The following is a 25,958-nucleotide window of genomic DNA, read 5'->3' on the forward strand; positions in this document are numbered from 1 at the left end:
GTATTAGGACTAATTGTGTAACCAAGACCACAACTTTTTTTTATTTGAGTTTGGATTTTCGGATTGAATTGGTAAATGATTTTGTGTGTTGTATGTGTTTATGTGTTACTTACTTCTGTGAACTGTGTCTGTAGGTTCCAATCTCTATGCTATGAACAAAAACATTTTTTTAGGTGTCACTGTTCGCATGTAACTCTTGAACAAGAAAGGAAATAAAAATGTCAAACTGCTCATTAATTAAAGAATCCAGCAGTAGATTAATCTGCATTGGTGTCGTACAGTAAGATTTGGCAACAGTACAATTCAGTCTCTGGACTGCCAGCATGCCGTAGTCAATGGCGGTGAATTAGGTAAAGAACCAGGTATAGAGGTGGTGTGGGCAAATGACTAGGATGCCTTCTGGGCTTCTCTTGGGCAAGGTGTTCTGGGCATGTCCTGGGGAGGAGGCCCCAGGGTGGAACGAGAATATGCTTGCATCTTTAATATTCCCTGGGAACACCTTGGTATTCCCTTGGACAAACTGGAGGAGGTGGCTGGGGAAAGGGAGGTCAGGGCTTCTCTCCTGAGGCTGCTGTCCCTGCAACCCAGCGTTAAATAAGTTTCAGAGGATGGATAAAAGGAAAAAATTGTAATTAATGTGACACATTTTCTTGCTTTTGTGCCTAAAAGCATTGGTTATTTTATGGTTATTTCAGTAAAAAAATAAAAAATAAAATCATAAGTTCATAATTCTTTCTTCTTCTGTCTATCCACAAACAAACAAAAGATTAAAGGCAAAAAAAATTTAAGTGTCTAATTAAAGATTTTTTAAAATTTTTTCACTTCTTTTTTAATTCACCTGTTTGTTAGTAATAGTAATATAATAATATACTGTAATTGTGCTTAGGTTTCTGAAGTAAAAGACTTCATGTTATTGAGATGTTGCCCACAGTCCTTGACATCTCTGAGCACCTGGCTCTTTGTATCATGTGCAGTACGTGTACTCTGTGACATCGGAGGGTCATTTCAGACTCTAATTGCTCATTATTTAATGTAAAACTGACTTCTAGATGAGCCAGTTTGCTAGTGACTACATGCTGTACATTTATATACTTAACCATAAACACCCAGACCTCCCTGCTTCCTGTGATTAATTCTCGTTGCAGTCACAATATTGATTGTTTGACGTGTGGGAGAGCTGCTGAATATTGGAGAAACACTTCAACAGCCTTGAACGTTTTAGTGTGGTTCTGCTGATGGCAAGCAGCCCTGAGATGCAGAGCAGCAGGTGCTGAGTGAACACACCCCCTACGGCGAGTGGGCAGCATTGACCGCTTATAATCGTTTCACCAATGGTTTCACTTTTTCTCCTGTTGCTTTGTAGCTCGTTTTTGCTTTTGTGGTTGATGAATTTGGACCAAGAAAGCAAAATAAAGACACTGGGATTTTTTTAAAGGTTTGGCATGTATGAATATAAAAAAAATAATAGAACGTGTAGGTTTTTGGTGTAATTGTACAAGAAACGAAACAAAAGCAAAAGCAGTTCTCTTGGCAATTTGCTTAGCTGGTGGGCTGTTGCCTGCATGGTGCCTTTCGTGACTGTTATTCCCACAGGAAGTGAAGGTTGTGGAATGCCCCTGCAGTCTCTCTCCATATGCCCAGAAGAAGAAACACACACACACACACACACACACACACACACACACACACACACACACACACACACACACACACACACACACACACACACACACAAGGACAGCAGAGGCTCTGCTTTATTGTGTGGAACACTATATTTATGGATAATGTTTGATTCTTGGCCTATTATTATAGTTTATTCCTACGACACATGTTCCTCTGAGAGAACCGAACATCAGATTGGATTTTGAGCATCCCTGCTGGGTAAATAAATTTGCATGTTAATGAAAGAAATTGATTTTATCAAGACAAAGACTCCATACTAAAACCTCTCCTGTTTCATGAGAAGGCAAGTCTTTTATGCAAATGTAGAAATATCTAGAAATTCACTGATTTTTGTAATTCTGGATAGGTGAAAGACTCAGTGATCGGTATCTGTTTTTGTTCTTCTTCATCTAATGAAAGTCTACATTGTGAGACTTTCACAGCGAGTATGCCAGAAACTCTTTCACTTAACATGCATATTGGAAAAATGCATTTTGGCATGTTAACAACAAATTGTCCAAACAGCGAAATACATTTGCGCTTTACATTAAACAATGTTTTCAGATATTAAATTATGACACATAAATTGTCTGTTCCTTGCCAAACATGCCAAAAAATGTTACTTAAAAAGAAAAACACTATGTATTCCTTTTAAACCACACAAATCACCATGGTTTCTTTAACCATTTGATCAGACTTAATCAATGATTGTATCAGCAGTTAAAAAAAAAAAAGCACTAGCAGTCAGACGAAAAGTGGAAGCAAACAGCAGTCTCAAGTCCCTTGTTTTGTTGATCCATTTATCCACCCCAACCTCCTCCTTTTGTAGCTTTATAGCTACAAAATAGGGGTGGGTTTTAATAATCGATTTATCGATTAAAATCGATTCTGGCTTGGATAACGTGATATCGATTTATTAAAATCCTGAATCGATTTTTTTTATATAAATGTATTTTGCCCAAAATGCCAGAATCTCAGGTGAAACGTCACCAAATTTCGACAACCAAACATTTAAAACAGTAAATGAGAGCAGGTACACGGCTTCTGCACAAAGGCGTAAACACACAGCGCGGACCGCAGATCAGAATCAGTGAGATGTTGCCTTTGTCACACGCTCGGGGCTGAAAGCTGACAGCTCGCTGATTCTGATGTTTCGGCGGGTCCACGCTTTGTGTTTACGCCATTTTTGCACTGATTCTAAAGCTGTTAGTTTGATCTCTCTCCAAACATTATTGACCGAACCAGCAGCAAAAGAAGATCCAAATGCTTCACATAAACATCGTCATGAATTCCCTCTTACTTTTGCTGTTTTGCTTCCACCACGATAAAATCACACTTCATGCACAGCTCTCTCTCTCTCTCTCTCTCTCTCTCTGTACTTCAAGAACAGTTTCCCGTCTAAAAATCTGTTTTCTGCATTATTCGCTTGCTTGTTACGCACAAGTCTCCAGCTGTTTACAGCGCTGTCTGCCTCTGTTTTTTTTTCCTTTTACATACTTCTGAAAAGAAAACCTAATTTCTGCCGTTCTATACTGAACAAATTTAAACTTTTTAAAATTATACAAAATGCAAAACGCTTAGCCGTACCTCTAATAAAACCGCTGTAACTTCAGAGGTAACGTTCATAAGTTGATTAATGGTTTCCTTTCGTTTTTGATCTACTGCAGAATATTTTGATAAAATTCCAGGCCAGGAAAATCACCTTCATGTTTTTCTGTGTTTTATCTTCAGCTACTTTGACACAAAGGCCTCTGCTGTGATGCTCACACCTTTGATAAAGTCTGGAAAGTGTCAGCTTCCCTTTTATAGATACAAAAATATGTAAATGTACTGATCTGAATTATAATATTTCTGACTGTGTGAGGCAAAATTTCCCAGATTCAAATCAAATCGAATCGTGGATCGAATCGATTCGGGACCTTGTGAATCAGAATCAAATCGATTCTAGAAATCAGTGACGATACCCAGCCCTGCTACAAAATGATCATGATGTTTCCTACTTAGCAGCCTTTTATCCACTAGAGGGCTTTGTAACTTTGGGAGCAAAAAACGTATATTATCACAATGCTTGTGATTTTAAAAATGTGGGTATGTGCGTGTCTGAACTGATGCTTGTCAAAAGATTTATTTTCTCTACCTAGGATGGTTCAACAGCTGGTTATACAAATATGTTAGAAACAACGTGAATAATTTATCCAAGCTATTGACAGGTTTTTGCACCAATAAATTACAAATTTGACAGCAGGCCACTATGAATGGTCCACACAGACATGCTTTGTTTTATACCCTAATGCAATATTGTTGCAAATTAAATGCAACAAATATTTTACAATGAGTTCACTCTTGTGGCCTTGGGGTTTATGGACAGAGCATGGAAAGTTGGGTAAGATACATTTTTGGTGGGATGATAATCCCTAATAAACCCACACAGATTCTGGTAACATTTAGGTTAACAATCATGTGCGGTGCTGAGCTCCATACTGTGGTGGATTACTCTATCCAGGACGCCGTGTGAATTTCTGTGTGTGATCCAGGTCATTGGCTGTCAGAGCAGCTGTCACGTTACTCTGACTGACGAGAATTGAAACGCTGAGAATGAAGGATTAATCAAGCATAGTAACGTGGCCAGGATGATGACACGGCGCCAGCACCTGCCAGCACTTCGCTCTGCATTTGTCTGAGTGTGTCTGAAAAGCACCTCACAACTTGAGCAAGACAGCCGCTTCCCGGTTTCCATGCCAACCGCAAGGGCTGTTCATGTTGGAGCATGCTCAGTTTGGCTACCTTCTCTGTAACAATAGCCAGTGAGAGGGCTCACACTCACACACACTCTCTCTCACACGCACTTTACTCCAGCTCGCAGTGGGAGCGAGACAGAGAGGATAGGCTGCCCGCTGCGCTCCGGAGCTCATAACACACACAACGAGCAACAGACACACGCTGCTTTGTAACAAAGGTGAGTACACAAACATACAAAAATTCTTTTCACTTTTATGGCCTTTATTATCTTATGCGAAAGAGTTTGTGGCATATGCATCCTTCCCTGTGCTGGAAAGACCTGCAGAGTGGAGATAGTTGTTACCGGTGGAAAAACTAGAGCAAAAAGGAAAGAAGCATGTGGTCTGGTTGGTGAAAGAGCTGCATGAGCCTCTTTCTTAAAATGCCTTTGAAATGAGGCCATTATCATACATTCAGTTCCCTATGTTTCATCTTGCAGGTGGTCTCTTGCAAACAGGGGGTCTTGTCATTTTATGAATGGTGAAAGCAGATTGAATATTTATTCTGCTCAATCGGAGGTGTAGTAGTTGACGGTGCAGGGATCGCTCAATAATTCATAGAGCCTTGTATGGAGGGAAGTCGAGGGATGACAGCAGGTGTAATGTGATGCTTTGCATGGACAAAGATAGATGTTCTAGGCTTCTTTTGATAGTACAGCCCATTTTTACAACCTACTTTTGCTTATTCGTGTGTTCGTATCGGACTAAAGCTGGGAGCTTGTGTGATCACTAAATGTGTAACTCAAAAGGGCAAAGTCTTTCCTGGAGGAAAAGCGGGATAAACAGATGCAGTCTGGTGTAGATGCTCAGACATCTTTGAAAACGTTGCATGATGTGAGTAGTTTCTTTTCAGGTCTGGATGACCCTCTAAAGATTTTGGGCCTGTATGTGTGTTGCGGACTGTCTGCCTGTCTGTCTGTGTGCGAGTTTGTACCGGGGCTGTTCTACACAAGAGATATCGTCAATATGAGCCATCACTCCCGCCCCGTGTCTCTCTGAGGCATACTTAGAGATTCACTCACAGGCAGACATTCACTGCCCGCCTCCCACAAGATTAATTATGGTGGCTGATAAATTCCTGTCTGGTCGATAGTGTATTCCTCTGCAGCTGGCCAGAGCCTTGTGTTTGTGTTGGTGTATGCTGATGGTTATTTAGAGAGCAGCATGAATATCAACTGGCCTTGGCTGTGGCTTCATGTAAAGCAGAGGTGAAGGAATGGGTGATCAAATTCATAACAATTTTTTTCAGTGCTTATGAACATTAGTCTTGTGTTGGGATAGTTCCTTGCAATAAAGTATGTTTTGCAGTCATCTAATGACACCATAAAACTCCTTATACCGTTACGAATGACCTGTTTTACCAACTTGTTCAAACTTTTGACTTGAACTCCTTAATTTCTTTTTTCAAGCAGTTTATTTCAGCCAGCTGTAGCTTACATGGTTCCATGTTGATGTCCTGAAATTGATTTAGAAAATTTGATTTAGACCAACAGTCTAAAGCTCTAAATAATTACATTTGCAGTAATAGTTGCAAACAGAAAACACAAAGATCTAATTGCAGATACAGATACAGTCATAAGGCATTGAAGATTTGCACATGCTAACCTATTCTCTACTCTTGTTCTAGCTGTTGTGTAAAGGCTCAAAAGAAGTTTAATTTATCCCGAAAGCCTTTGTTGGGTGTCTTTTGCACTAAACGAAAAAAATTGATCAAGAATCAATACAGCAATTGATAAAGAATTGGACACATAGGCAGAATCATTAAAGGCATTGGTATCAGTAAATTCTCATCAATACTCATCTTAGTCGGCAATCATTGTCTATTGGCACAGGAAGTGAGGTCTTTTGGAGTTGTTGTTTGCTGGTTCTGGATAAATATAAGTACAGCCGGATGTCTTTGCTGTTTTTTATATTTTGTATTTTTCGACATCAGGTAATGTACAAGAGGTTTATCGGCTGGCTGCTGTTGCTGGAAATGGTGACAGTGAAAGTTGGGACTTAAGTAGTAAATGTGCTATAAAATCAAAACAAAAAGCTAAAAGAGGCAAAAAAAAATTGCTTGAGATAGACTGTTAGAAATTTCTTGTGGCTTCAGATCACACACTCTATATAAAACACACTACTTAAAGCCAGTAGCTATGGCCACCTGGCATTCAAAGTGGCACTTCTTCCTGGTAATGTGAGTCTACAACGAACGACTCACTTTTGGGTCAAAAACCTCTAGTGGCTATTTGAGGTACTACAGCCACTTGGATTAGAGCCTTTTCATATTAGTAATTTGTTAAATTATTGTCTGCGTAATGTTCCTCTTCCTGTTCCATTACTTACATAACCACTCCAGTGCCTGGATTATACTTTCCCTTTTGGTCCAAGTGATATAAATTTGATGATGAGACTGTGTGTGCGCGGGTCGACATCCGTTCGTTTGACTGTTTTTTGTGGCCGTGAGGACTCATCTGCAGAGATTTCATATCACAATGCACCAACCGTGCACGGGCACCAGGCGGCGGACTTCAAGTGCACATTAAAAAAGTCTAACAGCAATGTCTCCAGCTGTCCGTGTCTGCAACAGAGTATAATCAAGGCTTAAGTTTCCCCTGTCTTTCTCTTCTCAGTTGCCTGTCTGACAAAGACACACAAGGCACACACAGCAGTACCTAAAATTTTCAACTGAGAGGACAATTGACAAATAAAAGAGGAGAGGATGGGACACATGGCTGCCTAGAGAGAAAAGAGAAAAGCATCAGAGAATGGAAAGTTGTAGAGTGATGGATGGTAGACAGTGGGAGAGAGAGAGAGGCAGTCTTTCACCCTGCGGGAAATTGGAAAATAAATTGAGTTGACATAGGCAGGTTTGCATAGAGATATTGATGCTGGGGAGTGGGAGAAGAGAGCTTTTGACTCGGGGCTTAAAAGGTTTACGTGAGGCTAATCATGTCTGTACCCACCGGTTAGGATGACCAAAAGGTTTCTTGGGGATAGTAATTAGCTATTTCCATCTGCCATTTATAGAAAGATACAGTCCAATGTGGTTGGCTCTTCAGCGCTAATTAAATGGTGCTTTGGTATATAGTTAGGTGTACTTAGGAAAATGAGGAAGAGTAATTATTCTAACAAAAATCAGAGGAATAAACTTAGCTGTTATTGGAGCATCTTGTGGGTGAATCTTCTGCTTGGTGCCAGTAAAGTGGGACCCACTGTGGGATGTCAAGTTTGATTTTTAGTGATGTTCACATTTCGATGGCTTGGAGCAGACAGCTAGAGTAAGAGTAAGGTGTCATGCATGCTTGTATGAATGTGTGATGGAAGTACTAGTCAACAAGTACTGTTCAACTATATATATCCATTGCAGGAACTTTGCCCGAAGACAAGGATCTTCTGGGAGTCATTGCTTTTCCACCATGAGGACTGGGGTCTAAATTATGTTCTGGGGAAATTATTTTAGCCCTCAGAAGACCTTGGCGAGGTGCAAGGACTCTAAATGTGCACCAACTTTGGGTGGATGGGGGAAGTGCTGCACTTCCACTGGCTGCATAAGATACATGCAGCATTTGGACCCACATTTTAGAAATTGTTTCTATCTACAAAATGATGAGAACATTTTAAGGTCAGGAAAGATTGTGGACACAGTTTCCTGTATACCTTTCTATAGTAGATGAAAATGAGGCTATGTTGGGCACTAGCATTCACTTTAATTGACGAGGTATAGAACAGCAAGTATGATATGAACACAAACATTGGGAAAAAGTAGAACAAAAAAGATGATTTTAGTATTTGTGCTATATTTTGACCAAATATGAATAACATGAAGAGCAGAAGCAGTACACAGGTCTGAAAGACACAGCAGCAGGCCGTGCATTAAACTGCATAAATGTAAATGCACTCTCATACAATGGTGAGTTTACTGAGCATTTGAGCGTTGATGTTTGTTAGTCAGGTCTCTGTAAACTGAGGTGACAGCTGATCAATGGCTCTTCATCCTTTTCATTTCCAGTCCCAACACCCACCCATTCAGCCCCACGTCTTTGTCTGTGCTACTAAGATACATCCCTCCAGCTCCATCTTTTCATCGCTCTCATCCCTTCTTCCTCCAAACCCCTGCTCTTCTTTTCTCCTGTTTCCTTGATGCTGTTTTGTCTTTTATGTCATCTGAAAGACTGCTCTCCTCTCCTCTCCTCTCCTCTCCTCTCCTCTCCTCTCCTCTCCTCTCCAGTTTAAGCAAGTCATAAGTGTGTCCTTGGCTTCCTGGGGAGCAAGAAAAGGTGCTTTACTTCCTTCCCCCTCCCCTGTTCATTCACCCCTCCTCTCACTCTCCCTATCTTTAAAAAAGGTGTTAGTCATGTGATGACATCCAGAAGAGCTTCAGCACATACAGATCCTCATAGGCGCCTGTAGGAGCCAGTCAGTCGATAATCAGAGCTCGATGTATCTCTGATGGAGCTGACAATGAGCTGACAAGAAAGGCTTATGGAAAACACTGACACCCCCCACAGCAAGGTCAGGGTTCAGCATTGATCCGGTGAAAAAGAGGCGACTGCAAGAATACATGGCTGAATTTAAAAGCAGTTTGTCTAACGTTACAGAGTCACAGAGTTTCGTTTCTGCCATGTTTTCTCCGACTGCTTGGAAAGTCGCATCTTCCAAGTCATTTCTGATTCACTGAGTCTGGCCAGTATTGTAACAGGGGCTCTTTTGCAAGGAACCAGATTTTCAACACCAGAACTTTGTAGTTTTGATATGAAATCAGTTTGTAGTCCAACTGCTGCTGACTAGTTACGCTTCAGTAAGCTCTGGTTGCAGTTCATTTGAAATAAAAATAAAGACAAATGAAATTAAATAGGGGAAAGGTCTGCAACCTATATGTCTCCAAGTATTAGGAGCCTAGTATTCATATTAATAGCATATAATTACCTTTGTCAAGCAAGTTATGTTTTTTTGGTCTGCCAGCCTGCCTGTAAACACAATAGCTCAAAGTTTTAAATGATTTCCGTTTAAAGAAATTAAAAATTTAAATTTTGTATATGCGTACAAGGGTCTTCAAGGTCAACGTAATGATTTATTGGTCAAAAATTGACAAAAGGTCGTTTACCTTAGAGACTATGATTCTTACTAGTGTGGTGTGTTGTGTTGTCAATATATAGAAAGTACTGTATTATCCTGTCTTACTTCTCTCTCCCCAACCAATCACGGCAGATGGCCCCGCCCCGCCCCTCCCTGAGCCTGGTTCTGCCGGAGGTTTCTTCCTGTTAAAAGGGAGTTTTTCCTTCCCACTTCCCAAAGTGCTTGCTCATAGGGGGTCATATGATTGTTGGGATTTTTCTGTATGTATGATTGTAGGGTCTACCTTACAATATAAAGCACCTTGAGGCGACTGTTGTTGTAATTTGACGCTGTATAAATACAATTGAATTGAATGACTATAAAGATTTAAAATATAACAAGGTAACTTGAGCTAAAAATGTAATAAGCTCAAGTTATTCATGTGCATGTAATTACAAATCAATTGCTGTTATTTACTTACCTCTTTTTATCTGTTTTTTACTGCACTACAAGGACGGAGGTTTGTGCTCTCTGAGTGCTTCTTGTTTAAATCTTAAAACTTTTAATGCTTCTCAGCTTCTCAACTCCAAATCTTAAGAATAACCTTAAGTTTCTAAGACCAGCAGGGCATTATTGAAACATTTTTCCCTATTTTGATGTCAAAGAGGATTTTATTTTTTCTTTTCCATGCAGCTGCCTGTAACAGAGAGGGTGAATAAAACATGGCACAATCTGTTTATCTTCCTCTGACTGACAGGATGATTTAGAAAAAAAGTGCTCTCTTTAAAAAAAACTCTAACTGCCTTCATCATCAATGTCCATTCCTCTTTTTCAACATCCACCTTCGTCCTCTCTTATCCCCCTCTCTCTCATGATTCCTGGTGATTGGGAGGGGGTGAGGCATGCAGCCATCTGCTGCCCAGCAAATCCTCTCCTGCCTTATCAGCCTTAATTTGTTTATTAACGCCACTCCTGGGACAGCAGCGATACCTCTATCTCTCCTATCCCATCAATCTCTGCTCATCTTCCTCTCTATAGTCACCTAAGCTCTCCGCCTCTTTTCTCCTCTGTGAGCTTTTATCAGATGTTCCTCTTCCACTCAGTTTAGGCTCTTCAGCTCTGCAACTGTTTGCTCCCTTTATTTTACCTGGTAGCATTCATTTCTTCTTCTGTTTGTCTACGTCTGCCTTTTTCTCCCAGAAGACAGATTGTAGGAATGAGGTCAGAGACTGTGTGTTCGTGTGTCTGTGTGCAAGTGAGCATATGGATGTGGATATGAATGTGAGGCGACTGTTGAGGTTTTGTTTATGTAGGTGTTGCTCTTGCTGATGTCATTATGATCCCCTGCAGAAAAGACAACGGACACAGGAACACACCCTGGGGATAGGTGTGTGTGTGCACGCGTGTGTGTGGACCTTTCATTGAACCTGGCTACTGTCATATTGTATTTCTATGGAATCTATGTTTGCCCACACTACATCACTAGATAGTTTACTTTACTGCATATTCTTTTATCATATTTTCTTGCCTCGGGAAGTAATTAGAGATTAAAGGTCTACTCTAGCAACTCCTAGATCTTTGGGGACTGCTTTGTTTTCCTGGAGCTTAGATATTTAGCTGTTTTTTGTTATTTAACTCAGATGTGAAAAACGAGAATTTATGTATATTTTATTATTTGGTCAGCTACTTGATACTGTTTAGTAACCTTTAAAAATCCCGAAACACACATACACAAAACTGTAACTGTAACTTTAAAAATGCAAATAATTTGTGAGTAGTGCGAAGTATTTTATTACCAATACAGGAGAAAATCTCTTCAAGTGGAACTAAAATTTATTTCAATAAAATTAGATTTTGTTATTGAGAAGACACAAAAAGTGGGTGGGGTGGTTGTGGGTATCAAGGGTCTCACAAACAACACATTATTATCCCACAAGAGATTTTGAAAAAGGAAGTCTGATGGAAAATGTCTGCTTCTTTGATAAAACTGGGAATTTAACATGTGCAACTGTCAGCGTCCAATTAAAGTTGAATGGGTGTGCACTGATGAGTTGAAGCTTAACATTCACTGTGTGGATAGGCTGATAAAACATTCATTAATTTAAAATACTTTGGCCATGCAGTTTGGGGTGAACTTTGGTACTACTCTAATGCTACAGTTTTTATGAGCTTCTGGCTGCAACTGCAGCCGAGGCTTACGCTGCTACTTTGTTTCTCAGCGAGGGAGTAAAAGCAGCTATCCTGCTGTGCTTTTTCGCTTCGCTCATGTATGACACAGACATTTATGGTTAATTCAACTTTCTTTCTTATGTCACAGTATTTAGTTGGATGACAAAAACACTTATAAACAGTGTTTATAAGCACTTAACAACAGGATGATGTATACATGTAACCATGATTTATGTATACATATAAGATAAGATGAGATAAGACTTTATTAATCCCACAGCGGGGAAATTTGTGCGTTACCTCACCTGAGCTGAGGTAACGCACAAATTTCCCCGCTGTGGGATCAGATAGCAGAAGAAAAATACAAAAAATACAAAAAAAATACAACAAATACAAATAAGTAAGATAATACACTATATACACAGTATGTTATTATGGATAGAGAGTTGTAAAAATGTGCAAGACATAAATGTAACTATTCTACCATTACTATTACTATATAAGTAATAGATATCTATAAGTATAGACATGTACACACACACACACATGTACACACTAAATGTACATATGTATACATATACATACACATATACCTGCACACGTCCATACATATAAAAGGTGCATTATGCATGAAGTGTGACCGTCGATGTCCACAATGTCCAGTGACTCATGATTGAGGAGCTAAAGAGTGTAACTGCATATATACAGTACTGTGCAAAAGTTTTAGGCAGGTGATTAAAAAAATGCTGTAAACAAAGAATGTTTTCAAAAATGGAAGTGCGACTCATTCATTTTCATCAAGCAACAAAATGCAGTAAATTAACCAAAGAGAAATTTAAATCAAATCAAGATTTGGTGTGACCACCCTTTGATTTCAAAACAGCATCAATTCTTTTAGATACACTTACACACAGTTTTTGAAGGAACTCGGCTGGTAGGTCGTTCCAAACACCTTGGAGAACTAACTACAGATCTTCTGTGGATGTAGGCTTCCTCACATCCTTCTGTCTCTTCATGAAATCCCAGACACACTTGATGATGTTGAGATCAGGGCTCTCTGGGGGCCATCCCATCTCTTCCAGTACTTCTTGTTCATGTTTATGCTGAAATGAGTTCTTAATAGATTTGGCTGTATGTTTGGGGTTGTTCTCATGCTGCAGAATACATTTGGGTCAAATAAACATTCATTTATATTTCTGAAAGCATTCTTTGTTTACACCTGCCTAAACCTTTTGCACAGTACTGTAGACTTATTTGTCTTCTTTGCAAGCTACATATAATCCTGTTTAGTTTTAGAAACAAAGTCTAACCTGCACACTGTGGGTTTGATGTTGACATGGTCAAAAACATACATGTTTAACCTGTAATTTTAAAAAGAGACATTTAAGGGAGATAGTACGTGCATTGATTTCATTGGTCAATAATTGAAGATCCAAATTGTACTAAACACTGAACATTGAACATATACTGGATTATATATATATATATATATATACTGGAACATATTGGCTAAAATCAAGTGAATTGGAAATTATAATAAATATTGTTTTAATGTATGTGCTGTATGTGTGACCGACATGAATGAAAACATTAGTTCATTAAAAACATGGTCATGTAGCTATTTCATTGACGGGATGTAAAATATTGATTTAGCCTTCACGTCTCAAAAGTAAAGCCATCGTGGCAGTGGCGTAAACCTGCTTTCTAACTAAAAGCTGCAGGGGACAACTCCCTTGAATGAATTACGGTTGTAGCTTAACAACAACATCAAATACTTTGGCTACGCCGATCTTTTGTATAAAGTTTTTGTAGGTTGGTGTCTAGTTGGTGGTTCAGCTGTTGATTGGTGGTCACGTTTTACCTGCATTTCTGAGCTTTGAATGAAAAAATGGAATAAAATGTGTCTCGATGAAGAAGACAGTATCCTAGGCTTTTACCCGTTTCATGCTGGAGTAGTCTGCAGCTTGGGTGTGCCTCTCAAAAACAAATAACTAAGGAAGATGATGAAGCTAAAAACTGGAAGAATCAACAGCGATAGATGGCAGTGCAACGTGGGTTCAATGCACTGTTTGTAGTCTGTTATAGATCTGAGAGTACTGTGTACTCCTCACAGAAACAAAGAACGCAAAGTTGTTTTGTTCTTTTGATTCCAAATGGTGCATCAGAGTTGCAGCCTTGGGCAAGCTGTCTCATGCGCAAACACTAACTCATTAATTCTCTGCATCACTTAAATGTCAGCATTTCCTCCCTGCCTTACACAAAGCTTACTTATGACATCATGTTCTGTCTCTGTTTCTTGGCTCTCATTTGTTCATTCATCATGCAACACAGATGAGCAGTGATGATGGGCGCGCTTCATTTCTCCTCCTCAGAGGGAAAGATCTCATGTTCATCCAAAATCCTCTTTGTAGATCAGAACTTTAAATTGCCACACGGGTTCATAATCACCGTAGTGCAGCTTCCCAGTTAAAAGGGATGTACTGGAGTTTGATCTTGTATCTGTAGGGTGTGTGTGTTTGTGTGTGTATGCTGAGCCTTCACATACCTGTGGCTCTAAAGGTTAGCTTTGTACACCCGTGGTTATGGATACCATCAATTTGAGAGATCTGTGATGCTCCGTGAGTCAATGGGAGAGGCTGGCTGTGGCATGATAGAAAGCCACTCTGCTGATTGGCTAACACACACAAACATATATATATGAAAATAGATCTTACCTTCTTTAAGCTTCACTCTTGAGTATGCCTATTTTTTATCACAGCTTATTTTCCTCTGCAATCACCAGGTAATTACATGGCTTGTTGCTTCATCAATTAAACATGCGCGTCTGACATGCAGACTTACAGTGTAGCACAATATTGATCACACCATTTTTTGATATGACAACACGAGTAAAGTGCTGACTATTTTTTAATTGAGATTGTTATTTTAGCTGTTAGTTATTGTCTTTTTATTGTGCCTTGATTCTCAGAGGCAGCAGGCTCTCTAGAAAAGAACACTGTTTAAATGAATAGTGTATAAAATGTAATTAATCAGCCCTTCGATTTGATTTAACGCAGAGCCCTGGATATAACACAGAAACACACATATGCAGCAGATGAAACTACAAGGTAAAGACCAATCAACAGGCAAAAAAATCCAATAAAATAACACAGTAAAGCTAAACAGCGCCCCTTTAAAGATAACATCCAGTGCTTATTTCTCAGTGGAAACCCGTCTCGTATCACTTCAAAGCGCCAGTCTTTCCAGATCATTTTATCTTTATTACAAGCCCTCATATCACACGATAGCTGCGGTCATCATTTGCATTATTGCTCCTTTGAACTGTCTCTCTTCAGCGGAAAAGACTTCCTCTTTTGTCCTCTTTGAATACGTGCACATCTGCTGTGCGGCTCATGGAAAACCTCATGCAAAAGAAGCAAAGTGTTTGCTCTCAGGTCATCTGCCGCCTGTATTATTCATCTGCAACATTTCCACCTCCCAACACATGAAATATGAATGAGACCGAGATGACCTGGAACCACTGACGACGCAGTGCCCAGCAGGGCAGTTTGACTTGGAGGGGCGCTTTAATGCCACTCTGCAACTTATATTTGATGTTTAGTAATGTTCTAAACTCTGTAATCAAGCTAAATTTTGTTTTTGAATTTTTGTACTTCTCCAAGTTTATTAGTCCATTCTAGACCTGCCATTCACTCAAATGGACAAAACCGCCAAGCCAGTCAATTTGGTGGTCAAACAGTGTGTCTGCAACAAACAGGGTGATAGGAGATATGTGGTATGTAAGAAGAAGCTTAATGGAGAATTTTGCCAACTAAAACTAACTAGTAAAAAACTGGGGGATAATCTCTTTGCAACAGTCCTACCAATTATAACAAGACGTGCAAATCGAGGCTCAAATTGCATCTACACCCTGCACATAGTTGGAGAGGAGCAGGAAGATACGAGTATCTGTGCTCAAGGACTTATTTTTTGCAATATTTTCATTCTAGCATTTTTATCACACTTTCAACTTTGACAGCCAGCATCCTTCCTGTGCCCATTGTGCTGCCATCGTAATCAAATGCATTTTTTTTCACTTGCTGTTAAAATGTTTTAAAACCACTTCCCGCTGATGCTCGGCGCCCAGCCGGCCTGCTATAAAAACAAAGTGCACTTCTTATTTTTACATATGCAGCCCAAAATAACCGTTTTCAGATTCCCGCAGAGACGAGCACTCAGCAGCTGTAGTAAAACTTCCCTACTGTACAGCTCTTCATATCTCCACAGAGACCTGTAGTCCACACACATACCACAGTCATTCTGCCTAATTAGGGGTACTCTTCCACACTTCCACCTTTTGATGTTGCCTGTGCTCGGAGCCTCGCGGGCTCCCCCGCCCACTCCCTGGCCTCCCCTCCCTCTGATGAGACTAGTAGTATAGGTGTTGCTGACAGTGCCCCCGGGTGGTGCCTCATTAACCCACATTTCAGTGGCTGATGGTAAACAGAGAGCCGGGGGGGGGGGGTTAGTCTGTTTGTGGGAATGCGTCTGAGATGTAAAATGGAAATGCTGAATGATGCTTTTGAAGATACTCTTCAGCTTGTGCATACCAGGATGTTTTTTTTTTTTTGAAAAACCATTTATATTTATTTTACATCACCCAGTTCCCCATGTTATTGTCAAACTAGTCTATTGTAATGATGTATTCATTTACGGCTGGAAGCTGGAGCTTAAAGATTGGAAAGGCATGATTTCTGCTTATTCATTCTAAATCCCTAAGTGGAAAAAGCCCACAGGATGCTGCTTGGCTACTATTAAGCCCCAAAACATTTAGTTAAATAAACAAATCCATCGTTTGAAAGTCTTTGAAGGAGGTTAAATGTTGTATCATGTTGCAATCTGTATCTGCAAGCCTACAGGTGCCATTTTCCCATTCGTCACAGGTCATCATTTCTCTTTACTGATGAGATGGAAGCAAACGTAGAGTCTTTTTGCAGCTTAACTACCAACAGTGTAGTCTGAGGTGTGGGTGTGTCATGCTAGTATCAGCTGGCACAGCTTTAAGCTTCTAGCTTCAAGCAGGGTAAGGATCAGTTTACAGAAGCTTGGCTACCTCCTCCTCACATTTCTAGATGCTTTTTTCCTCTTAATCATGTAGTTGTCACCCCCAGTGGGAGCTGACTCAATTGCACATCTTACCTGGAGCCTCAAAAGAGATATTTTATTTTCAAAGAATTATGACACATCCAGTCGTATTTGATGTGGAAAACTGGTTGAGATTCCCTTGAAAGAATACGTTGAAGCTGGAAGAAGAAACTGGAAAACACTCCACTGAAAACCTCTGTGGATTAGAGCTGATGTTTTTCTTGTTGTGTGTTGTGAGTGAAACGATTTGAAAGGACTGAGGTGATGAAGCTGATTCCCCAGGACATCACTGCTGAAAAGCAGACTCCTTTTCTAAGTAGTGTTTGTTTACTGTTGTTTTACCTCAAACCTCATGATATAGCGCAAGAAAATTTCAAGTAATGATATTTCTGATAATACAGAAAAAAGTCAACATTTTCTTGCTGCAGCATTTAAAAGTAAGTGAAGGTTATTTAATTATGACATGGCAATAAATCTTGGGCAGAGACAGCACAGTAGGTAGAGCACTCACCCCATGATTGGAAGCTCAGGGATTTAAATCCACCAAACAGCTACCCTGAGGTACCCCTGAGCAAGATACCGTCTCTACGCACTGCTCCCCGGGCGCTGTATTGGTGGCTCCCCACTGCTTCACAGGGTGAATGGGTTAAATGCATCCATCCATCCATTTGCTTCCACTTATCCTTTTCAGGGTCGCGGGGGGCGCTGGAGCCTGTCATAGGGCGAGAGGCGGGGTACACCCTGGTCGCCAGTCTGTCGCAGGGCCAACACACAGGGACAGACAACCATTCGCACTCACATTCACACCTAGTGGCAATTTGGATTATCCAATTAACCTATCCCCACAAGCTGCATGTCTTTGGACGGTGGGAGGAATCCGGAGTACCCGGAGGGAACCCACACAAACATGAGGAGAACATGCAAACATGTGCGGCAACAGTGCTAACCACCGTGCTGCATTGGGTTAAATGCAGAGGACAAATTCCCTGGGGGATTAATGAAGTGTACAAAAAAGCCACTTTTTACTACCGGTACAAGCCTCATCCAAGCACTTTTGTCGCTTTGTGTAACATTAACACACACTTACACTCAGATTCATGCATCAAGGGCCATTTGGGATTCAGTATTTTGCTCTAAGAATACTTTAACCTCCTAGGACCTGGCGTCCACATTTGTGGACATCACATTTTGGGTTATTTAGACCAAAATACTCAATTTTGCTCAACAAGGGCCTGATATCCACTTACGAGGACATTATACTGCTACTGTTCTATAAAAATTTTAAACGAATATCGTCATATGTGGCTCTCATTTTTCTTAGAAGCAAAAATTAGGTAAAAAATAAAAATCTGGTAATTGTTTGTTTTTAGATTCATCGGGTCCCAATCAGCTCAAATATCAAAGAGAAAATCAAAATGCATGCCATGGAAGAGTTCGGGTCTTAGGAGGTTAATATGCGAACAGTAGTTTGGGAATCAGACTGCAGATCTTCCAATTTTTAGGTGACCCGCTCTACCGCCTGACTCACAGCCGCACCAGTGATACAGCATAAGCTAAGTATAAGCACATAAGTAGCCTGGGTAGTGTTTTATCTTGAAATTTAAAGTAAAAGTACAAAGTTTACATTTTTTACACTTTAATTTAACAATAACTAAAGTTACTTAACCTTAAGCCTGCATTATAATGCAGCTAGCCAGAGCAGCTAGCCAGAGCAGCTAGCAATGCTCGTTGTTTGTTTACTTTTGGGTTGCACATCATCAGCTGCTAGCATCTCCTCCTTTGTAGCCTGGTTGTACATATGTTTCTGCATCAAGTGGTGAAACAGGTTTGTTGTTTCCACCTTCAGCAGCTTTTCAACCGTTCTCTTGCCTATTTTTTAAAGCACTGTGCTTTGTTGAAGGTTGTAGAGGCTCCCTTTATAGGTATAGAATCCTCACCTGAGGCTCTTGCTTTCAGACATGATATGACATTATGACACTTTGTGATCACATGAAAATTTATACTATTATTATTGCGATCGCTATGATATGGCACAGCAGTATCAAACATATTAGCAACGTACTTACTGTGCTGTTTCTGTACAATTTCAAATTTCCCCCCTAAAATGGGATTAAGAGGTGTAGTTTCGTGAGAGGATTTCAAGTCAACAAATTACATTAAAATGTGCTTGATTAATATTTTGTCCTTAAAAAGTTGATCCAAATTTTCTGTAACGGTTCAAAGTCCACTGCACATGTTCTCAGACAGGAAAAGACTACGTTTTCCACGAGGCTGCTCACACACAGTTCCATCCAGACCCTTATCTTCTTTCTGTGATTAGAATTTCTTCAGCCTCCCTCTTCATTGCTTTAATTTGCATCTAAAACCATTTAGTAAACTAATCCTTCTAATAGAAGTAAATGTATAGACTCTGATCCCTCAGTGCTCTGACCTCTTCCCTCTTCTCTGTGCATCCTCCCCCTGACAGGAGAATGAGAGGCACTTCACTTCATTAGGTTACTAGTTTCTTATTACCTGCTGAGCCCCGCGCAGCCCTCGTCTTGCAATGTGTGTGTGTGCCCTGTCTGTCTGTCAAAGCAATGAACTCTAATAGTCTCAAATGTAAGGTGACTCATCTGAAATGACCCATTGTTCTTGATTACTAATAAGACTGGGACCTCCATTATTCATTTCTACTGTTTTTTTATATATGAGAAACACAGTATATTTGATTTTCCATCATATCAGATGAAAAAAGTTTTAATTGATTCATTTTATATTCATTTTACCACACAGATTGCACTGAAACTCCTTTGTGTTCATGCCTCGAAATGCTTGCCTGCAAGTCAGAGTCTAAAATGAAACATTTCGATCATGTTGTTAGAATTAAGTTCTTTTTCCCAGATGAATTTCCTCTCTGGCTCAATCTCGCTTGTGTGCATTAATCTAAAATTGAAATGGCAGTCAGATGTTTCTTACGTAAGACACTGCAGATAAGCATCTCAATCAATGGACTTTAACGCAGAGGCCAGATTGCTCTGGAGGATTGAAGCTTGCTGTGAATCGACAGTTACAGGGATAGAGACGTAAACTGGTGGATCAGTGCATGGCTTACAAAGACAGAGGGCAGGCGAGCAGGAAAAGCATCACATCCAGGTCGCTTATGCAAAACTAGAGGCACATATGATGAATATTTCAAAAAGCAATGAGGTGTGTTTTGTTTTAACTCAACCTGATTCATCACTGCCTCACAGTTGAGCTGCAGTTTGTTTAAAACGATTGCTGATTTGCCTAAATGTGTAAGGAAACTGTTATCGTGCCATAGCTTTCTTTATTTAGACAGACAACTTTTACCCAACCACCCCACCCACTTAAAAGAGGACAGAGGCAGTGATATTGTACACTTAGCATTTGGTGGTGATTTATTACTTATGAGCTTTCTCAGACTGCCTCACATTTACAAAGTCTGCTCCCTTGGTCACCGTGAAAGTCATTGTTGTTGCAGGCAGCTGTTATTGCGGCTTCAGAGGTCTCTAAAAGGGAAACCAGTCGGTCGTATTTCAGTGCCGCTTGTGAGTGCTGCCTTTGGGCTCGTGTAAAGTGAAATATCACAGCAGCCGCCTGTGTTGGAGCTGTATTGGAGTCTAGGCTGCGTGCTGGCACACAGTGTGTGGACAGCAGTCTGCCATTTTCTGCCACATGCTGAGTTGCAAGCGCAGTGTGTCTGTACATTCAAGTGCATGTGCACTCCCACGCATTTGAAGTACTCTATGGCGCTGCGCTGGCTTGGCTTAGAAGACATGAAGATATATTTGAATCTGGCTTTGTCTGTTTTTTTTATCGTTTTGTGCACAACTTTTTTTTTTTACTTTGTCAAAACAATCTTCGTGCAGTGTCTTGACTCAGCGCCACAGCTGATGTGAAGCGCAGCGTAAAGGACAACAAACACAAACAGATCTAATTGACTGTGAAAGTTGTCTTCAGAAGTTTACTGCCACAGCGCATCCAGCAATGACTGAGCTGATTTAAGTCGCTGTTTTTCAAAAGCATCTTCCAGAATTTCACATTCTGCTCCTTAGGTGACTGTCAAAAAGCCTAATTTTGAAGTTTTGAAACCAGTTTGGCCAGTACGCACAGAGGTAATCGGAAAAAGTTGAATTTATCAGTCTCCATTTGTCTCACCGTGTGCCCTCGCTTGGCCTCGCTGTGCGCTCTGGCAAGTCTGTCACTCTCCTGCAGTGCCTTCCTGCAGCGCTTTCCAGCTGTGCTAACGCTGGCTTGCCTTCATTTCACACAGCACAGACCTTCTGATTCAGACACCTGCTGAGACGCAGCGCACTTTGGCAGCAGGTAAACCTTTTCATGCCGTGTCAGGTTTAAGGGTGTTTAAATATTGTTTTCCCAGTCAGCCCGACCACCTCACAGAACGCTTGAGGGAATCTTTTCATAGTTTTTTTAGACACCATCAGGACGTCAGGACCTTGATGTAACTTCCGTTTCTGAATGACAAATTTAAGTAAATTTTCTTAATGCCTTAAGTTTCAAAGTTAGGTAATTAAATCCACGACAGCAGCAGCACCATTACCCTAAATGATTTTAGCATGCTTGGAATGTGTAGATTTTGTTGATATCATTAGAAACTCCTGATTTCTAAAGGCTGGGCATTGGTATTATATTGGACTACATTATATATTATAGCTTTTATGACGCTTTTCTGACCCACTACTTTGCTTATAAACCTAAAATAACAGTATATATTAATTCTACACCAAGTCAGCCACAATATTAAAACCACTGACATGTAAAACTCTGATCATCTCGTTACAACACAATATTGTTTTAGGAAACCTTAACTGCTGGCATTCATGTGGAAGCTACTTTGAAAATCTAAGCACAATCTGCCTAAAGACTGTTGGAGATGAAGCATTTCCCCTTATTTGATGAGGCTCTCCCCAACGTCAGTGGACCTCCTCAGCCCAGCAGGACAGTGCACTGGACATTTCCCAGGAACAGCTCGACAAAAGATCTAACGCACTGACCTGGCTTCCAGACTTCCCCTATTACAATCCAATCGAGCATTTGTAGGATCTACTGGAACAAGCACAATCTAAGGAAGGCTCCATCCGGCAAACCACGGGACCCAAAGGATCTGGTGCCAACGTCCCGGTGCCAGATACAGGCCGCGCCCTAGTGAATGCCCCGATGGGTCAGTGCTGTTTTAGTGGCACATGAGGGACCTACAGTGCTCTAGTGTTTTTGCCTATTGGTGTGGAACATAGCAAAGGCACAAAGAGTAAAAAAGGGAGCTGCCAGACTCCCCAAAATGCCAAATCTGTAGCTGCCTGATTTTTGATGGCAGAATTTCTTGCATCTTGTGGATAAGGTTTGCAAGAATGAAAAGCTAATTATGCTGGAGTCTGAGCATCGCCCTACTGGCAGTACAGGTCTGTAAGCAAAGAGTTTTTAGGACGCCTGCTGCAGTGTATTATATTTAAACCCTGAAAAATCTAGTCACAGATTCAGTGCTAACTGCTTATTATTCTAATTCAGTCAAAATGAGGCCTTAATTACTGACAGGAAGTGTTTTATTGTGTTATGATGCATTAGAGGCACATGTGACAAAATCATTGTAGATTTTAAACCAGTTTTGTTAGCTACATTTAGCTACATCTTTAATTTTTTTTAAAAACCATTGGCAAATTACTGGAATACACCGGGCGGGGTTGTGTTTAGTTCGGGCTTCAATGTGGTCACTGGAGACCAATCACATCTGCTTAGGACAATGCTTGGAATCCCACCAAATGTGGCACCCTGCTCTGTGTGGTATAAATTATATGACTAACAATGTAACTCAAATGTTTGGCAGACTTTGCATTAGATTGTACAGAGCAGATGAGGAGGGCACGGAATAAGATAAGAAACTGCACAGTGAATACAGCCAGTTTTCAAAATAAAAGACTCAGGTGCAGACTGTGTGCTTTGCCTCTGCAATGCTCCTGTGGTGCTTTAAGCTAATATTTGTGTTGTCTTGTGCTGGATAAACTTTTATTGTTGTGTTTTTTAAAATAGATCACTCTTGTCAGCAGCAGGGATCCTGTTTTCCCTTTTTTTTTTAATCAAGATGGTTCTGATTCCTGAAAACATGACAGCAACCAGAATATGTTTACATCCTTTAATGTATCTGTTTTGTGATGAACTCATGGCATTTTCAGGAAATGTGAGCACTGAGGTGTGTGAATTAGTGTCAAGCTGAGAGGTTGCCAGACAGGCACACACATATATAAATAAACACACAAAGATGGACACACACACATAAATACACACCTGCACACAGATCTGGATGAGATAGACAGGCACAGTCTGCATGTTTGTAGGGAGCACTAGGAGGTGTCAAAAACCACGAGCACATTATTATCACCTCTTCTACTACCGCACAGGATCTGAAAGACATCCAGCCTTCATCATTCAGACACATACGCACACACACACACAAAGAAAGAGAGATGAGTAATAAGACAGCCTACTCTGTCTGCTCAGAAACACTTCTGCATAGTTTAGGAGGTTCAGAAGCACCCATGAGGAGAGGATGAATGAAACGGGCTGGAACAGCAGGGAATTGGCTCAGTGATTTAAATGCTCGCTGGATAAAGACAGAAAAAAGAAATAAATAAATGGGTCACTTCAGTCAGTGGCGATAACCAATTTCTCATTCCCTTTCTGTAAAGCCTATCGGTTTCAGTGGGATTGTCAGAGCAGGGTTATTCCATGAGCAAAAAGGCAACGAGAGAGGGAGTATGTGTCACCCACTGTTTCGCAGTACTGAGCTTAATTCTAAGCATTCAAATCTGTTTGAAATCTCCACATCTGGGGACAAACAAAATGTGAATGAAAAAGCTGCATCATATTTGCCGGGAGGACCAGGAGCCTGTGTAGAGGGGGAGTGGGAGAAAAAAGGAAAAAAGGGCGGATCTACCCAAGTCCCTGCCAATCATCCAGCACTCCTGGGATGGAGGAGGGGAGGTGTGGGGTGGGGTTCATTTCTAAATGACAGCCACTTGTCACAGCTTTGGAGCCAAAGCACTCTTCACTTCCCCGCATCCTGCAAGGGGCAAGGGGGGGAAAGGAGACTGAGTGGGTGCTAACGTCAGAAATCATGTGACCTGAGCTTTGCATGAGTCTCTGGTAGATTTTCTCATCATGTGGTTGAAGATGGTGGAGGTGGATGGAGGTTTAAACAGAAGAGCTGGGGTTTAACACAAGGTGGGCCGAGGCTTTTTTTTCTGTTTTATTAGACTTTGTTCTGCATCAGTCCTGCAGATTCATTCATCCCAGTCTTAGATGTGTGTTATCAGGTCATTCTCTGTTGTTTTTGGCCTGTTGTCCTAGATTACGTTCATGTCTGCTGGGTAGTAGTAATGTATGGAATTTACGTCATTTGCTTCACTGCTTTTATTGTTAGCTTTACTGCTCAAAAAATACCCATTACTTGAAAAGCAACTGGAGGCTGGTGTAGTTGCAAAGTGTTGTACGGTGGTTCCACACTGGATGCTGAAGGTTAACTAAACTTTGTCTGGTTGGTTGTTGTGTGCAGATTCATATATTTTTACATGATACTGTTGAGACTGTTTCTTAATATATTGTTATGTCATTATAATAGTGTTTCTTGATAAGGGCCAAAAATATTTCACGATCATTTTAAATAATCTTATTTAATTTGATTAATCGTTTGTGTTTGCTAAATGGATATTTAAACTTCAAAGTTTAATTTTACACTGAGGCTTCAAAGTAGGTCCAACCAGTATGGGTTTCCTCTCTTACTACACTGTAACTAATTGCTATAACAATGCACGAAACTGCATGTCCGTCTTTGTGAATACGCTTGACTTTTTTGAATTTTGACCCATTTGAGAAAAAAATATAGACAGAAAGCTATTTCACAATAACACGGTACATTACCTTATTTTCCTTGAGTACACCTGTAATTTATCTGAGCAAAGTTATGCTGCTTCAGTTCCTCAGTTAGTTTGTTAAATGCTTAATTGAAGTCATTAATTTAGTGTTATGAGGGTTATTTCACAGTACTTTGAATCATTTTATAATAATACATTGTTTATTGAGATTACAGGAGCATTAAAATACCATTCTCATAATAAGCAAAGAGCTGACAGTATTAAACTGCTAAGCTTATATGTCACCCATCACAGTGATGTAATATTTTTTTATTGGAAGAACCTGTTTTTGCAGATTACAGTAGTTTAAGTGTAAAATAACAGTATGTTGCTGGCAAATCCAGCTGTCCAGACCTAACATTGTAAATTAACAGAAAAATGTGTTAAATTGTGATTTCTAATGAAAAATAATTACTGTATAAATAGTCCTTTTGTAAATATATATTTATATATTATATATATATTCTCCTCAGAGTGTTTTTGAGGAAGTCCATGAACGCCCTAACTGATTAAACACACACATGTTCTTGTGATGTGCGTAATTCAGGATGCTCTCTCCTGTCAGACGAACACTAATTATGTAATTGACTCAACATCTAATTCACTCTAAAAAGGAGGACTCGGTTTGTTTTACAGTATCAGGATACATCTGCTATTCAAGCCTTAAGTCTCTGATGCCCATTGTGTTTCTCTCCTTTACTAGCAGACCTTACATATAGCTGCACCTGGCAGAGCAATCGTGTTTTTTTACTCCAAGAGTTTATTATTATATTTAGAAATGGCAGCTTATTGACTGATGTCCTGTTTTTCTTGCTTTTCTCTCTCTGTTAACTTGTAGCTCAGGGCCACGTCTGTCTGGCTCATTGGACGCTCCAGACGGATAGCTGTGCTGAGGGGAGTCTGAGAAGAGGAAGCTGGGCACTGTGGGATCTGAGCCAATGACCTGTAGGAGGAGAGAAGCAGCATAGAGAGTTGATTAAAATGGGGTAAGTTTAGAAGATCAGACAGCATGCTGCCAGCAGGAACTGTTGGCTGAAACAAGAGGATTTCGCTCCAAAACTGATCCTTGCAACATGATGCTCACTGTTAGGTAAACTCTGCCCAATCAGAGTGAAAAGCAGATGTGCTGATAGCAGAATAAAGACACGCTTATAACACACTGATGTGTTTGCACATAGGCACAAATAGAGTTGTGGTCTTTTCACAGCAGCGACTTACTGCCATACACTTTATGTTTAATTGGAAATTCTTGCAACTC

General features: G+C 40.3%; 1 protein-coding gene across 2 annotated transcripts in view; it reads left to right on the forward strand.

The window, feature by feature from the left end:
• Positions 1-25,958, forward strand: part of si:dkey-91i10.2 (uncharacterized protein LOC555224 homolog) — a 73,836-nt gene that overhangs the window by 24,899 nt on the left and 22,979 nt on the right. Inside the window, exons 1-2 of one of the 2 annotated variants that reach the window (XM_040034799.1) lie at positions 3,541-4,618; positions 25,539-25,686. The gene's annotated coding sequence lies outside the window, so the exon portion shown is untranslated. Of the gene's footprint in view, positions 1-3,540; positions 4,619-25,538; positions 25,687-25,958 lie in introns of those variants that run through there. The other variant, XM_040034801.1, reaches the window with a different exon arrangement.

This window comes from Simochromis diagramma, unplaced genomic scaffold, assembly GCF_900408965.1.
Source record: "Simochromis diagramma unplaced genomic scaffold, fSimDia1.1 OVJJ01000091.1, whole genome shotgun sequence".
NCBI lineage: Eukaryota > Metazoa > Chordata > Actinopteri > Cichliformes > Cichlidae > Simochromis > Simochromis diagramma.